Source organism: Delphinus delphis, chromosome 18 (genome assembly GCF_949987515.2).
Source record: "Delphinus delphis chromosome 18, mDelDel1.2, whole genome shotgun sequence".
In the NCBI taxonomy this organism is placed as follows: domain Eukaryota; kingdom Metazoa; phylum Chordata; class Mammalia; order Artiodactyla; family Delphinidae; genus Delphinus; species Delphinus delphis.
The window spans coordinates 51,182,762-51,197,719 of NC_082700.1; positions in this window are offsets into that span (position 1 = coordinate 51,182,762).

A 14,958-nucleotide genomic window follows, 5' to 3' on the forward strand; every position below is an offset into this window, starting at 1 on the left:
GTAGACACTAAGGATGTCCATGGAGGGGGAAACTGGTGTCTACTCCCTGGCTGGATGCTTACTGAGCCATGGAATGTTCGGGCCCATCATCTTGCTTTGCTCAAGTGAAATAGAATATGGTGAAGGAATTCAGCATCACCTGGGATTTTAAATGTTGCATCCACGACACTGGTGACTGCCCCTCTTCCCAAGATCCCAGGATGTTCAAAGCTTATTGGTGCAGAATACACTAGCATGGGTAGTGGATCTGGGGAAAGAAAAGGATATCCAGCCCTGTTCTCCACAACACTTGGAAGACCTCAGTGGTTCCTGTGGCTCCATATGAAGGAGAACAGAGTTCAAAAGAGGAAGCAGAAGATTCAAAGTTGACCAAGAGGCCATGACACAAAAAGACGGTGCTTACCAGGGAGGAATGGCCAAAGGAAGATGTGTATGCACTACACTTTGAGGGTGTTTTTAAAGATGGGCAGGACTCAGTGAGCTGCATGTCATCTCAGAAAAACCACAGACAGAATTTATATTGAGACAGCATATCAGCAGAGGCCACCAGCAGTGATGGAACCAGACCAAGTCAGAGAATATCAGAGGTGCCTCTACACCACTGATGCGGGTGGTTATGAGTGGAGATCCCTCCCTCCTCTTTCCCCTTCCTCACTCCTTCTTTTCTTTCCTCTCCTCATCTTTCTTCTCTTTAGTATAGATATATTAGCAAGAGAGAATGTCAAAGACTGACTTGTGGAAAGTTGAACGGAGGTTTGTGTGTGAATGGGTGTTGGGGACTATGTAACCAGGGTTGGCATGGAGGAATATGGTAGGAGGCAGGATAGATACTCCTGATGCCACAGCGATAGTCTCAGAGGGGAAACTGCCAGGCCAGGTCCGACTATTTTAGGCTTCAGCATATGAATAGGTGTTCTCACCTTGCTGAAGCTGTTTGCATCTAATGGAGGACGACTTAAACTTTCAGAAGACTCTAGTCTAAGGTACTCTTTTTAAAATAAATTTATTTTATTAAAAAAATTTTATAATAAATTTATTAAAATTTTTAAAATTTTAATAAATTTATTTATTTTTGGCTGCGTTGGGTCTTCGTTGCTGTGTGAGCTTTTCTCCCGTTGTGGGGAGCTGGGGCTATTCTTCATTGCGGTGCGCAGGCTTCTCGTGGTGGCTTCTCTTGTTGTGGAGCACGGGCTCTAGGCACACGGGCTTCAGTAGTTGTGGCACATGGGCTCAGTAGTTGTGGTGCACGGACTTAGTTGCTCTGCAGCATGTGGGATCTTCCTGGACCAGGGCTCAAACCCGTACCCCCTGCATTGGCAGGCGGATTCTTAACCACTGTGCCATAAGGTACTCTTTTTTTAAAAGCTGATGTGCCTGTCTTAAGACTTCATTCCTAGCAGAAAGTATTTAAAGTAATCCTTTTAAGGGAATTCCATGATGGTCCAGTGGTTAGCACTTGGTGCTTTCACTGCTGGGGCCTGAGTTCTATCCCTGGTCAGGGAACTAAGATCCTGTAAGCTGTGTGGTGTGGCCAAAGGAAAAAAAAAAAATTAAGAAAAAAAAGTAATCCTTTTAAAATATAGTAGAGAAGTTGTGGCAAATTCCAATTAAAAATGATAACTTCTGAGTAGACATGTTAGCAAGTAGAATTATTTTGATAATATTTTCACCAAATCTCTGTAAGGTAGAATATAGAGTTATTTAGTCAGTTGAGCTTTTTTGAAAATACAGTTTTAAATTCTGAATAATGGAGCATAACTTTTTGTAATTCTAGCATAAAGACATTTCCCCATATAGTTATGCAACAAATTAGACAATCCCATAGTCCACTGAGGACTTTAACTTTGTTTCACATGAAAACATGGACAGTATGTCAAGTTCTAGATTAGGTATATAGTTTGTGGCTATAGAGACCAAATGAGATAGGAGGTTTAGGAAAGTATTTGGTTAAAATTGACAAAAGAGTTAAGTGCTATGTCATATAAAAAAAAAGTTTGGTTTTCTGATCTGAATTATTTGAATTAATTGCACAAAATGACAAACAGAAAAAAAGTAAGATAGAAAAGTGAAAAGAAAAGCACAATAGAATAATTCTTAATTTAGATGCAGATTTTATTAATATCTCCTTTCTCTACTCCAGTTTGATCTTTCTTCATATCACTCACACTTTCAAGTTTAACTAACAAGAAAAAGTGAAATGTACATACAATTCAGATGCCTTTTCTTTTGAGCCAGAGAGACAAATCCCTTCCATTAAATTCCTGAATTAAGAGACAGGAAGTTCGCCATGTAGGATAATGTGTTCACCTCTTACTCACAGAGAATGGGCTTTGATGAATAATCAGCTGGACAGCAGTTGTGCAATCACTTAGAGGACATCAGAAGTCAGTGCTGGGAAAGGGGAAGGAAGTCTGAAGAATACAAGAGGGGAGGGCTCCACCTCCCCTCCTGAAATCAGGATTTACAGGTTCACATAAAGGTAAGGTATTTTGGTATTTCTGGCTCAGAAATATACAGGAGGTTGTGCAAAAAAAAAGTGAGTGGGTCCACAGTCATTAATTTTATTTAGGAAAAACAAAACAAAACTAGAGAAAAATTTTAGGAGCATCTTTACACAACAAAGGTTTAAAAAAAGAAAAGTGCCCTTTGCTACTCTATCGGATGCAATATTCAGAAGCATTACAAGATATTTCTATCCCTCTGCAGGGAACCCTGATGATTTAGGGAAGTGATTCATTTAAATCTGTAACCTTTTTTCCATTCCCTTTTAGATTCTCATTTTAGCATCATAGTGGAGAAGCTTAAAAGTTCTTACAACTCCCCTTGCTGGCAGCAAATAAGAAGTGCAGCTTGAATATGGAAAACTTCAGCATATATACCCTGAATATAATGGCTAAATGTTAAGATCAACTTTTTATTTATTTTATTTTTTAAGTTTTTAATTATATTTTATTGTTATTTGATTTCATAGGCATACAAATTCAGTCAGGGCAAAATTAATATGTGCATTAGGTTTCATTTCTGTATAGGAGAAAAAGATATTTGAATTCAGACTTTTTTTTTTTAAACAATAAAAAACTCTCTCTCACAGTTCTGGAGGCTAGAAGTCTAAGATCAAGGTGTTAGCAGGTTTGGCTTCTCTCCTTGGCTTACAGGCGGCTGCCTCCTTGCTGTGTCCTTGCAAGTTCTTTCCTCTGTGTGTGTGCATCCCTGGTGTATCTTCCTCTTCTTATAAGGACATCAGTCCTATTGGATTAGAGCCCCATCCCGAAGACTTGATTTAACCTTAATTAACACTTTAAAGGCCTTATCTCCAAATATGGCCACAGTCTAAGGTACTGGTGGTTAGGACTTCAACAAGCCAATAATGATTGTCTAGTGTGTAGGAAGGTCCTGAGTCGGGCTGGAGACTGAATCTGGACTCCTGGATGACTCAGCTGTTAGTGGAATTTCCTTTTGAAACTTTAAAAAGCTTGATGACTATCTTAGACCTTTTTTTTTTTTTTTTGCGGTACGCAGGCCTCTCACTTTTGTGGCCTCTCCCGTTGCGGAGCACAGGCTCTGGACACGCAGGCTCAGCGGTCATGGCTCACGGGCCCAGCCGCTCTGCGGCATGTGGGATCCTCCCAGACTGGGGCACGAACCCGTGTCCCCTGCAGCGGCAGGCGGACTCTCAACCACTGCGCCGCCAGGGAAGCCCAGACTTCTTTTTTTTAATTAATGTTTATTGGAGTATAGTTGCTTTACAATGTTGTGTTAATTTCTGCTGGACAGCAAAGTGAATCAGCCATATGTATACAAATATCCCCTCTTTTTTGGATTTCTTTCCCATTTAGGTCACCTCAGAGCACCAAGTAGAGTTCCCTGTGCTATACAGTAGGTTCTCATTAGTTATCTATCTTATACATAGTAGTATATATATGTCAATGCCAATCTCTCAGTTCATCCCACCCCCCCTTCCCACCTTGGTATCCATACGTTTGTTCTCTACATCTATGTCTCTATTTCTGCTTTGCAAATGAGATCATCTTTACCATTTTTCCACACATATGTGTTAATATATGAAATTTGTTTTCCTCTTTCTGACTTACTTTACTCTGTATGACAGACTCTAGATTCATCCATGTCGCTACAAATGACCCAATTTCATCCGTTTTTATGGCTGAGTAATATTCCATTGTATGGACCACATCCTCTTTATACATTCATCTGTTGATGGACATTTAGGTTGCTTCCATGCCCTAGCTATTGTAAATAGTGCTGCAATGAACATTGGGGTGCATGTAGCTTTCTGAATTATGGTTTTCTCCTGTATATGCCCAGGAGTGGGATTGCTGGGTCATATGGTAGTTCTATTTTTAGTTTTTTAAGGAACCTCCATACTGTTCTCCATAGTGGCGGTATCAATTTACATTCCCACCAACAGTGTAAGAGTGTTCCCTTTTCTCCACACCCTTTCCAGCATTTATTGTTTGTACATTTTTGTGATTTGTCCATTCTGACCAGTGTGAGGTGATATCTCATTGTAGTTTCCATTTGCATTTCTCTAATAATTAGTGATGTTGAGCATCTTTTCCTGTGTTTGCTGGCCATCTGTATGTCTTCTTTGGAGAAATGTCTATTTAGGTATTCCACCCATTTTTTGATTGGTTGTTTATTTTTTTGATATTGAGCTGCATGAGCTGTTTGTATATTTTGGAGATTAATCCTTTGTCCATTGATTCATTTGCAAATATTTTCTCCCATTCTGAGGGCTGTCTTTTTGTCTTGTTTATGTTTTCCTTTGTTGTGCAAAAGGTTTTAAGTTTCATTAGGTCCCATTTGTTTATTTTTGTTTTTATTGTCATTACTCTACGAGGTGGATCAAAAAAGATCTTGCTGCAATTTATGTCAAAGAGTGTTCTGCCTATGTTTTCCTCTAATAGTTTTATAGTGGCTGGCCTTACATTTAGGTCTTTAATCCATTTTGAGTTTATTTTTATGTATGGTGTTAGGGAGAGTTCTAATTTCATTCTTTTACATGTAGCTGTCCAGTTTTCCCAGCACCACTTATTGAAGAGACTGTCTTTTCTCCATTGTATATTCTTGCCTCTTTTGTCATAGATTAGGTGATCATAGGTGCGTAGGTTTATCTCTGAACTTTCTGTCCTGTTCCACTGATCTATATTTCTGTTTTTGTGCCAGTACCATACTGTCTTGATTACTATAGCTTTGTAGTATAGTCAGAAGTCAGGGAGTCTGATTCCTTCAGCTCTGTTTTTCTTTCTCAAGATCACTTTGGCTATTCAGGATCTTTAGTGTTTCTATACAAATTGTAAAATTTTTTGTTCTAATTCTGTGGAAAATGACATTAGTAATTTGATAGGGATTGTATTGAATACATAGATTGCTTTGGGTAGTATAGTCATTTTCACAATATCGATTCTTCCAGCTCAAGAACATGGTATATCTCTCCATCTGTTTGTGTCATCTTTGATTTCTTTCATCAGTGTCTTATAGTTTTCCACGTACTGGTCTTTTGCCTCCTTAGGTAGGTTTATTCCTAGATATTTTATTCTTTTTGTTGCAATGGTAAATGGGAGTGTTTCCTTAATTTCTTTTTCTGATCTTTCATTGTTAGTGTATAGGAATGCAAGAGATTTCTGTGTAGTTTTGTATCCTGCAACTTTACTAAATTCATTGATTAACTCTAGTAGTTTTCTGGTGGCATCTTTAGGATTTTCTATATATAGTATCATATCATCTACAAACACTGACAGTTTTACTTCTTCTTTTCCAGTTTGGATTCCTTTTCTTTCTTTTACTTCTCTGATTGCCTTGGCTAGGACTTCCAAAGCTATGTTGAATAATAGTGGTGAGAGTGGACACCCTTGCCTTGTTCCTGAAGATCAACTTTTTGTTTTAAAAACAAGATCCCTTCCAGCTCCGATTTCTGAATAAGTTTGAAACATTATTTAAAAACATGAATAGTATCAATCAAATTTGTTGGAGATACTAATTTCCAGATCAGACCAACAATAAATCTTACATTAAAGCATTTAATTCAGTAGCTTAGCTTCAAAAATTTATATTTCTGAAATCTGCTTCAGAATAACCTTATGATTTGGGGGGCTTTTAGGTTGTACCTCTGCTTTCTGTCATTTTCTCTCCATAGATCCATATTATCTGTGGCTGACACAGGAGGTCCACTAATCATTTAATGTCCTCCCACACACTTTCCAGCCCCTTGCTCTTCTTGCAGTTGGGCAGCCGTGAATGATGTGTGTCACTTATTGGTCCACAAGTAAAAGATCCAGCCCTCCACCCCAGCTGTCTCCTCCACTGCTGAGCTCACTGAACACATCTCAGGTAAAGTCCATTGGCCTAGGTACCTGAGTGCCTCTGTGGAGCAGAGTCCCCCTGTGTACCTCCTCCTCCCATTGACGTACAGTGGACTTTGTGTGAGTAAAACAAACCTGTTAGGAGTTAAGCAATGGAGATTTTGAGGTTCTTTTGTCCTGAAAATAACAAAGTATCTGAAGTTTATAGAACACTTGCAGCATATTAGGCTCAATCCTGAACACTGTATGTCTCACTTGATCCTTACAACAGCACTAGGAAGTATTTTAGATATTTTATTAGCCACATTTATCTATGACAAAACTGTGGCAAAGGTAGATTAAGTAACTGATCCCAGGTCACATGGCTAGGAAGCGATAGAACTAGGAATCAATTCAGTCTCCAAATTCTTTCAATTTTTATGTCTGTGCTACACTGTCTCATAAAATCCAGATTTCACACTGATTTAAGGTTAATTAAATTAAGTTAAATGTTATCATTCTATTTAAAAAGTTATAAAAGCAAGTAATCATACACTGACCCAGTTAACCAAAAATATTCATCAAGAGTCTAGTTTGTTGAAAACACAGTCCTAAGCATTGTGAGATATATAAAGAAGTATGAAAGGCGTTCCTTTATCCTCATAGAGCTTATATTCAGGCTAGAGAGACCAATCAAGAAACTTGAAAAGCTCAGTAGCAATAGAAGAGACTTACAAATAGTCCATGACCAGTTGGCAAATTAGCCTTTCACATGGTAGAGTATCAGGAAATATGTGTCAGGGAGAAGAAAGAAGGATGATCAGGAAGGAAAGGTGGAGAAAAACTGGTGAAGAAGGTAAATGATGGGATTACAGTGCTTATTCCCATCCTTCAGGGTGGGGGTGGTCAGGCTCCATGGAAGAAGCAGGGCTTGAGCATTATCTTTTTTTAAATTTTTGGCTGCGTTGGGTCTTCGTTGCTGTGCGTGGGCTTTCTCGGGCTTTCTCTAGTTGTGGCAAGCGGAGGCTACTCTTTGTTACGGTGCGTGGCCTTCTTATTGCGGTGGCTTCTCTTATTGCAGAGCATGGGCTCTAGGCACGCAGGCTTCAGTAGTTGTGGCACATGGGCTCAGTAGTTGTGGCTCGCGAGCTCAGTAGTTGTGGTGCACAGACTTAGTTGCTCCGCGGCATGTGGGATCTCCCTGGACCAGGGCTCAAACCTGTGTTCCCTGCATTGGCAGGCGGATTCTTAACCACTGTGCCACCAGGGAAGTCCCGAAAGTAAGCTCTTTTACCTGTCTCTTTTAGTTTGTGGTGAAAATTACCTTCATAACTCTAAATGATATACATCTACCCCTATTTCTTTCTTTCTTTTTTTTTTTTTGCGGTATGTGGGCCTCTCACTGTTGTGGCCTCTTCCGTTGCGGAGCACAGACTCCGGACGCGCAGGCTCAACGGTCATGGCTCACGGGCCCGGCCGCTCCGCGGCATGTGGGATCCTCCTGGACCGGGGCACGAACCCGTGTCCCCTGCATCGGCAGGCAGACTCTCAACCACTGCGCCACCAGGGAAGCCCTACCCATTGTTTAATTTCAAAATTCATTTCCATCCTTTCTGGCTTTCAGACAATTTTTGAAATTTTTTTCATTGATAACAGCTTTTCCCAGTCGTCTTGTTCTCTCAGATGCTATGGGTGTATTCTTTTTGTATTTTATCTTACCCCACCTCAGCCTGCTGCCATTGGAGGTTGAAAAAGATGAAAGGCAAACAGGGATGCCAATCATAATGTCTTCTGTTTCTCACAGACATCACATGTTTTAGAATCTCAAATTAAAGAATCTCTTAGTTCCAAGAGGAAAATCAATATGAAGGGTAAGAATTAGAGGCTGCTACTTGAGGAGCCAAGTGGTAGGAAGGCTGTGAACACACAGTGGTGATGTGCTAGTGATCATATTTCTCAGCCTTGTGAAGGGGAGCTGGCCAGGCTGATTTTTGATCAAGGAAATACACTTGTGGTATTTTTCTAATCCTGTATTCCTGTCCTTTCAACTGCATCTGTTTCAGTGTTTGCTCTATCAGTGCTTCTGCACATTAGGTTTCCTGACTCAATGTCTTGAAGAGGAATATTTTCTTTCACATCTCTCTTCATGATGTCTCCACGCAAGAATTTATCCAGAGTTTTTGTTTTATCACCATCAACATCATTGTTATTATTACTTAAAGGGTTGGATGTTACTGATTCCTATTTCTAACTCCTTAAAATCCCTTTGGATTTTTAATCTGCAATTCCCAGTGTTTGCCAGTTCAGTACCAGCTGCAAATTAGTTAATGTGCAGTTTAGCCTTTCTTTGAAATCAGTAATTAAGATGTAAAGTAAGACTGAGCCCAGTACTAATTCCCTGGGCTTCCCACTGGGACCCCTCCTGAGCTCAATAACTCTTTTACCACCACCTCTGGTTTATCATCTTCCAGCCAAGGCTCAAGCCATTTCACTAGGTATATAATTAAGTTGATTTATGAGGGTCGGTAGATTAATTTTATTTTGTAAATGTTGTCTGATACATATATTTATTTTTCTGAGCTTCATATTTACTTATGTTGAAATATTATAGCCAAAGAAGGAAGCATATTTTCAGCCAGGCTAATAAGCCTGATATTTTCTGATAGACAGTCACTTAGTCTGGAGATATACATAGATGGTCTCTTAATGTTATTAGTTCTATCATGTATCTGCAGACAAAGTTCAGCCTCTAGAAAAAAATTACAATTCAATGATCTTTTTTTCTTCTATCTTAATTATTTTTTATATCTTTTCAGTTTTCTAGTATCTTTCCACTTCTTTAGGATAAAGACAATGAAAAAAAGTATCCCTATTTTGGTAAATTTATTCACTTGATTCCCTGATCAACCATAGAAGAATCTTTTGTTTTCGGGTCTTAGGCATCTTCTATTAGCTGCCAATTATCTATGTCTCAGACTGACATTCAAATAATTAAATATTCAGGTGCACTGATCTTGCCACCAAGGGTTTTATGAGCGTTTGAGAAATTTGTTTAAGTTTAATTGGGAAATTAAGCCATGGGGCAACGTTACTGCAAAGCTATACTGCTGTGTTCTGAGTAACTAGACTCATCTAGGTCAGAAAAGCACAATAGGACACACAAACACCCAAAGAACTCAAAATCGTGCTTTTGATGACTGACAAATTTTGAGATACTTTAATTTTCCCATTCTGGGACTCTTTCTTCTTTGGGCGTGCAGACTGGGCTCTGGTTTATAACCTAAATCTTCTTAATGATTTGTAGCCCTTGCCTCTTTCCTCTGGCTCTTCGTTCTCCCTTCAGAACTTACTCAAGGATTTTATTACTTGTGTGTTTGTGAAACATACTGCTTTTCTGTCTGTAGTATCAGATAACACTCCTAGCACTCTGAGTTAGATGTTGTTTCTCTGTTTCTGGGAAACGCATACAGACAGTAAATATTTTTATTTCACTATAAATCCTTGAGAGTTTATCATGTATACAAGAGTGTGGAATGATGGATTATTTTTTTTCCCAGCTGGTTCTTGACCACCTCTTGGCAGAGAAGACCAAATGAATGGCCCTTTCTCACTTCATGTTTTCCTTAAGACCTGCTTAACATTAGTGAAAATTATCAAAAAGTAAAGGAAAAAAATGGAAAAGAAGAGAGGGGAAGGGAAGGGAAGGGTAGGGAAGGGAAGGGAAGGGAAGGAAGAGAAAGCATGAGAGTATGTAAACTTATTTCTAATCTTGAACACAAACTTTCCCAGCTGTTTTCTACCATCTCTACAGTCACTAGGCTTTTAAAAAAAATTAAAACCTCCTGAATTCTCCGTCTTAGTAAGTACAGTGATTAATTGAAGACATTAAATTGCTTTAAGAGACAATTTTACACATTTAAGATTTCTGAAATCATGAACCTCGTGAGATGGATCCAGAAGTATTAAATTCATGTTTTAATGGAAGCCTCTAAATTAGGAGTTTGAGTAAAATTGAAGAGAATTTTGTCAGTGTTGTTCCAAGCTCTGCTATTCTTTGTGCATTAGGTAGCTACCTGTCTCCGTCTGATTTAATGAGCTTCTGTAATCCTGATTTTAGTCTGTTATTATTGTATACTTGTTTTCAACTATATACTATTTTATTCTTCTCCCCGCTATTTTACATTGATAGTGACTTAGAGCAAAGCTCTACTACACCTAAAATATACTATGTCAGAATAATACACATGCTTCTTTGTTTCTCCATGCATATTATATAAACACAGCATACACATACATAGATAAAATATATTATCTTGAATATTATTTTAATCATAATAGGCTCATGTTTATTCTGTGTACTTTCTCTTACTTCGTGGTTAAAAAAATCATCTTGCAATCGCTTATTTTTCAGATAATATGATAAACCAGATTAGCAACATGGGGATAAGAGTGTTCTTAATAAGTAGCTAGAATTTATTTACCTGATGAATAATCATTATTTTCTACCTCTAGCTGTATCAAATGGCTTCAGGCACAGAGCTATGACTGTAAAGACTTTTTGCCCATGATGTCGAATTACATTATGATCCTACACGTATCCTAGATGGATATGACATGAAAATGACATTCTTTTAAAGCTATGGGGCAACTTAGAAATAAACTACCCTTTCAACTAGGAGGTAAGATAACTGAAGTTCAGGAAGTAAATTCCTCAGCCGAGGTAATACAGAGTGCTTGAAGCAGCTACAGAACTGGAAGAAACTAGAACTAGAGTTGGTCAGATTGCTTTTCCGTTCTCCCTCCATAAAGATGACTACTTCCTATGAGTATGATAGAACCACTGAAGGAAATACATGCTTGTCTTTTAAGAGGAAATACCTATGGGTCTTGCCAGCCCCAAAGTAAAGTCTCAGGAAATGTACACAAACGAAGAAATAAATCCATATGCTACTTGTGAATTATCAAATAATAGGGAGGTTGATAATTATTGAAAGTCTTTGGCTATAGCTCAGAGAGAAATGATCAGAGTACAAGCTACAGAAGTAAATATCCTGGATTAATCTGTTTGATATTAAAATCAGCTCCAAAGAATCCACTATTTTAATATGCAAACAACTTAAAACATGAAAACTGGTTTTAAATGTGTTCATTCTTTTCATTATATAAAACATTTTTTCTAAAAATTCTTCAAATCTGGGAATTGTGTTTTAATTAATAACTTGTTCTCCTATTAAATATGTGCAATTGGGACTTCCCTGATGGCGCAGCGGTAAAGAATCCACCTGTCAAGGCAGGGGACATGGGTTCAAGCCCTGGTCCGGGAAGATCCCACAAGCTGCGGAGCAACTAAGCCCATGCACCACAACTACTGAGCCTGTGCTCTAGAGCCCATGAGCCACAGCTACGGAGCCCGTGTGCCACAACTACTGAAGCCAGCGTGCCTAGAGCCCGTGCTCCACAACAAGAGAAGTCACTGCAATGAGAAGCCCGCACACCACAAGGAAGAGTAGCCCCTGCTCAACACAACTAGAGAAAGCCCGCAATCAACAATGAAGACCCAACGTAGCCAAATTTTAAAAATTAATTAATTAAAAAAATGTACAATTAATTATGGAAGAAGTGCAGCATCATGGACACCATTAGATGGCAGTATGACACAAAACTATTATTTCCATTGAAAGTTTACAGCACAGTTCACATATTCATCTGCACTGCATTGACAGTAAGTTTTTAAGTTTAAAAAAAATGAAATGCAGATTGGAGATTCTGATACAAGAGAATGAGACAGAACTCAGGGAAAGTAAAAAGACTGAGAAAGAGCAATAGGAACATGAAAGCTGATGACAGGGAAAATATATATTCCAGGAAGGCAAACAGGACCTCTGTCTACCATGCTGGCTCCATGACCATGTGATGCAAATATTGCAAAGTTTGGTAAATATTTTTGGACAAAATTTTTATATTGAAAAATAAAGGAAAGGAAAGTCATTTAATTCCTCTGAGACATTCTAACTTCAAAATAAAAAGCAACTCATATTCCATCTATTATTAAGTGTGTGGGGATCAAAATTTTTGAGTTCCTAAGAGTTGGGTATTTACCTGAGTATAATTTTGTATACTAATAATTTAGCATATAAGAGAGAAATTTTTTAAAGAAAAAACTTAAGTTTAATAAATCTGTTTTAAAAATAATCCGATTCCTTTTTGGAGACAGGTGTTAGCCTATACAAAATTGGACTGTAGTATACGGTATGTGACTTACTCTAAAAGTTTGACATCCCTTGTAGATGGCCTGCATTATGTGTTAACAGGAAGAAAAAAATTGAGGGAGTGACAGAAACATTTTTACATCCAAAAATTATTTTGTATAATGTGCAATAAACACCATGTCTAGAGAGTATTCTTTGCTGATATAGAAATACTGTATTTCTAGGTAAGGATGTAGCAGGAAGCAAGGCTGGAAGGCTCTACTCCTGTTTTACTCGGGCAATGGTGGATATCCGTTTTGAAAGGCACAACATGACTACTCCACTTTAACACTTTTCACTCCTCTACTCCTTCCTTTGTATGGCCAGCTCCTGACATAATGAGAGAAAAGTAGCCTATTGGGACCAGCTCAATTCCGTGACATGTTTTAACAAGGCAAGCTCCTCATTAATACCAGGGGCTTTTTGGAATCCCAGTGGTACCCTCTTATAAACATAGTTTGTCCAGTACCCAGATCTGCAATAGTATATACTTTACTGCCACGGTCTTCCTTCTTCAGTTCATTCCTCATAGTACTGGCTAGTCTGATTAGTATTTTAGCCCACAGTCATAGACTCTGTTAAATTGAGAGTGCTATCCTTGCTGTACATAGAGATGTTTGAAGCTAAAAATTTTCCCCACCCTTTCAGAAAAAAACACAGTAAGGAGCTGCCTTATATTCAGGGTGTGCGATTCTTTCATGCTTCAGGGCATATTGTTATCACCAGCTGTGGTCAGGGAAAAAAAAAATCCCCATCTCTGTGACGTAATACAGTACAATTAGGCACATAATGTAGATTTTATGCTTTTCCCCGAAACATCTGGCATGTGCTACTTTCTAAAACCAAACCTCGGAGAGCCAGGCCTCCTGTAGCATTTTAATATCAATGTGCCTTTTCACACATTAGTTATCTAATGTTTGTGCCAGTTTTTGAAAAACATACCACATCCTCAATATCATCTCTTGAATGAGTGTAAATTTAAAATGCCTGCCAGGGGGTTATGTGTTTGGGGGAGAAACTAATATCTGCCCTCATCTAAATACCAAATGAATTTTAGACTGTCATTCTAGCCCAGCATTAGCATCGGCCCTTGGGAAAAATCATTGTTTATGTATTCCTTTCAGATACTAAGAATTAAGAATCAATCTATTTAAACCTTGTTGCTAATATTACCTTTGTATAACTGACACATTAGGGAAATGTGTATGGAGTTATTACTTTTGTCCAGAGAGAAAAAGTTGGCCATGAAAAGTTTTAAACAAATTATCTCCAAGTTCTCAGGAAAAAAGAATTGAGTCACTTGGGGAAAAGATAAAATGTTATACTGAAATCCTTGTGAACAGAAAACTTTCTCACTGAGATTCAGGAACTCTTCAAGTCAGGGCAGTGGGTGTGAAAGTAACTGCCTTAGCAAGGTAGCAAAGTGTACTTTACCTGTTACGCCATCTTCATAGGATTCCATCTTCCTGTAAAATCCACCTCAGAACCAACCAAAAATAAAAAGAAACACAGGTTACGCAAAAGTAAAACCAAGAATAAAATGAGAGAAGAAAAGTTTATGTGATCCATATTGTCTGAGGATTTAATAATATAGTAAAATGTTGATAAAACATTTACAAATGTACCTGCAAAATGGCTTGTATTGGTTTATAAAGAATGTTAGTTGGCATTTAGTCGTTTCCATGAATCACGTTGAAATTTTAAAAAGAAAATGATGAAATTGTTTGAACCAAGTACAACGTAAACGAACTCTAGAACGTTAGAAAATTAAAACAAAAATGTTATACATTGCATAGACAACTATCCACATGCCCAGATAATAGCTTTAAGATTTATTGCTAATAAATTTAATGGAGAGATTAATAAGTTTAATTAAAGAGATACTTATTTTAACATTAGAATGTTGCCATTAGAATGTTGCTATTTTGATAGAGGTATTGCAAAGAATTTAGGAAATTGTTCTTGAACTCTCAGGGCCTTGGTTTTCTCATTTATAAAAGTTGGTTACAGTGAGATGGTTTTTAAGATACTTTCCAGCTCTAAAAAAATTGAGTTCATGGATTTTAATGTAATTCCGTATGATTGTGTGGTGAACGACTTGCTTTAGAAGAATATTGAGTTCATTATTTATACATTTTGGTACTCTCACACCCTAGTGGTTCTTAATAAAGGTCAAAAAGCATTGGTCACAACACCATAATATGAAACATGTTAGAAACAGATGGCAGCACTGGATATGTCTAAGTAGAAAGACAGATGGAGCAGGACTTAGATTCTGACCCTGGAAGCTTGGAAGGGGTTGAATGACATGACTTATTTTTTTTCCTCTAATTTAAGAAGTAATTTGGTGTAAGGACAAAGAGACCACTTCAACTATATGAAACAACATATAGACAGGGAAAGAATTGAGT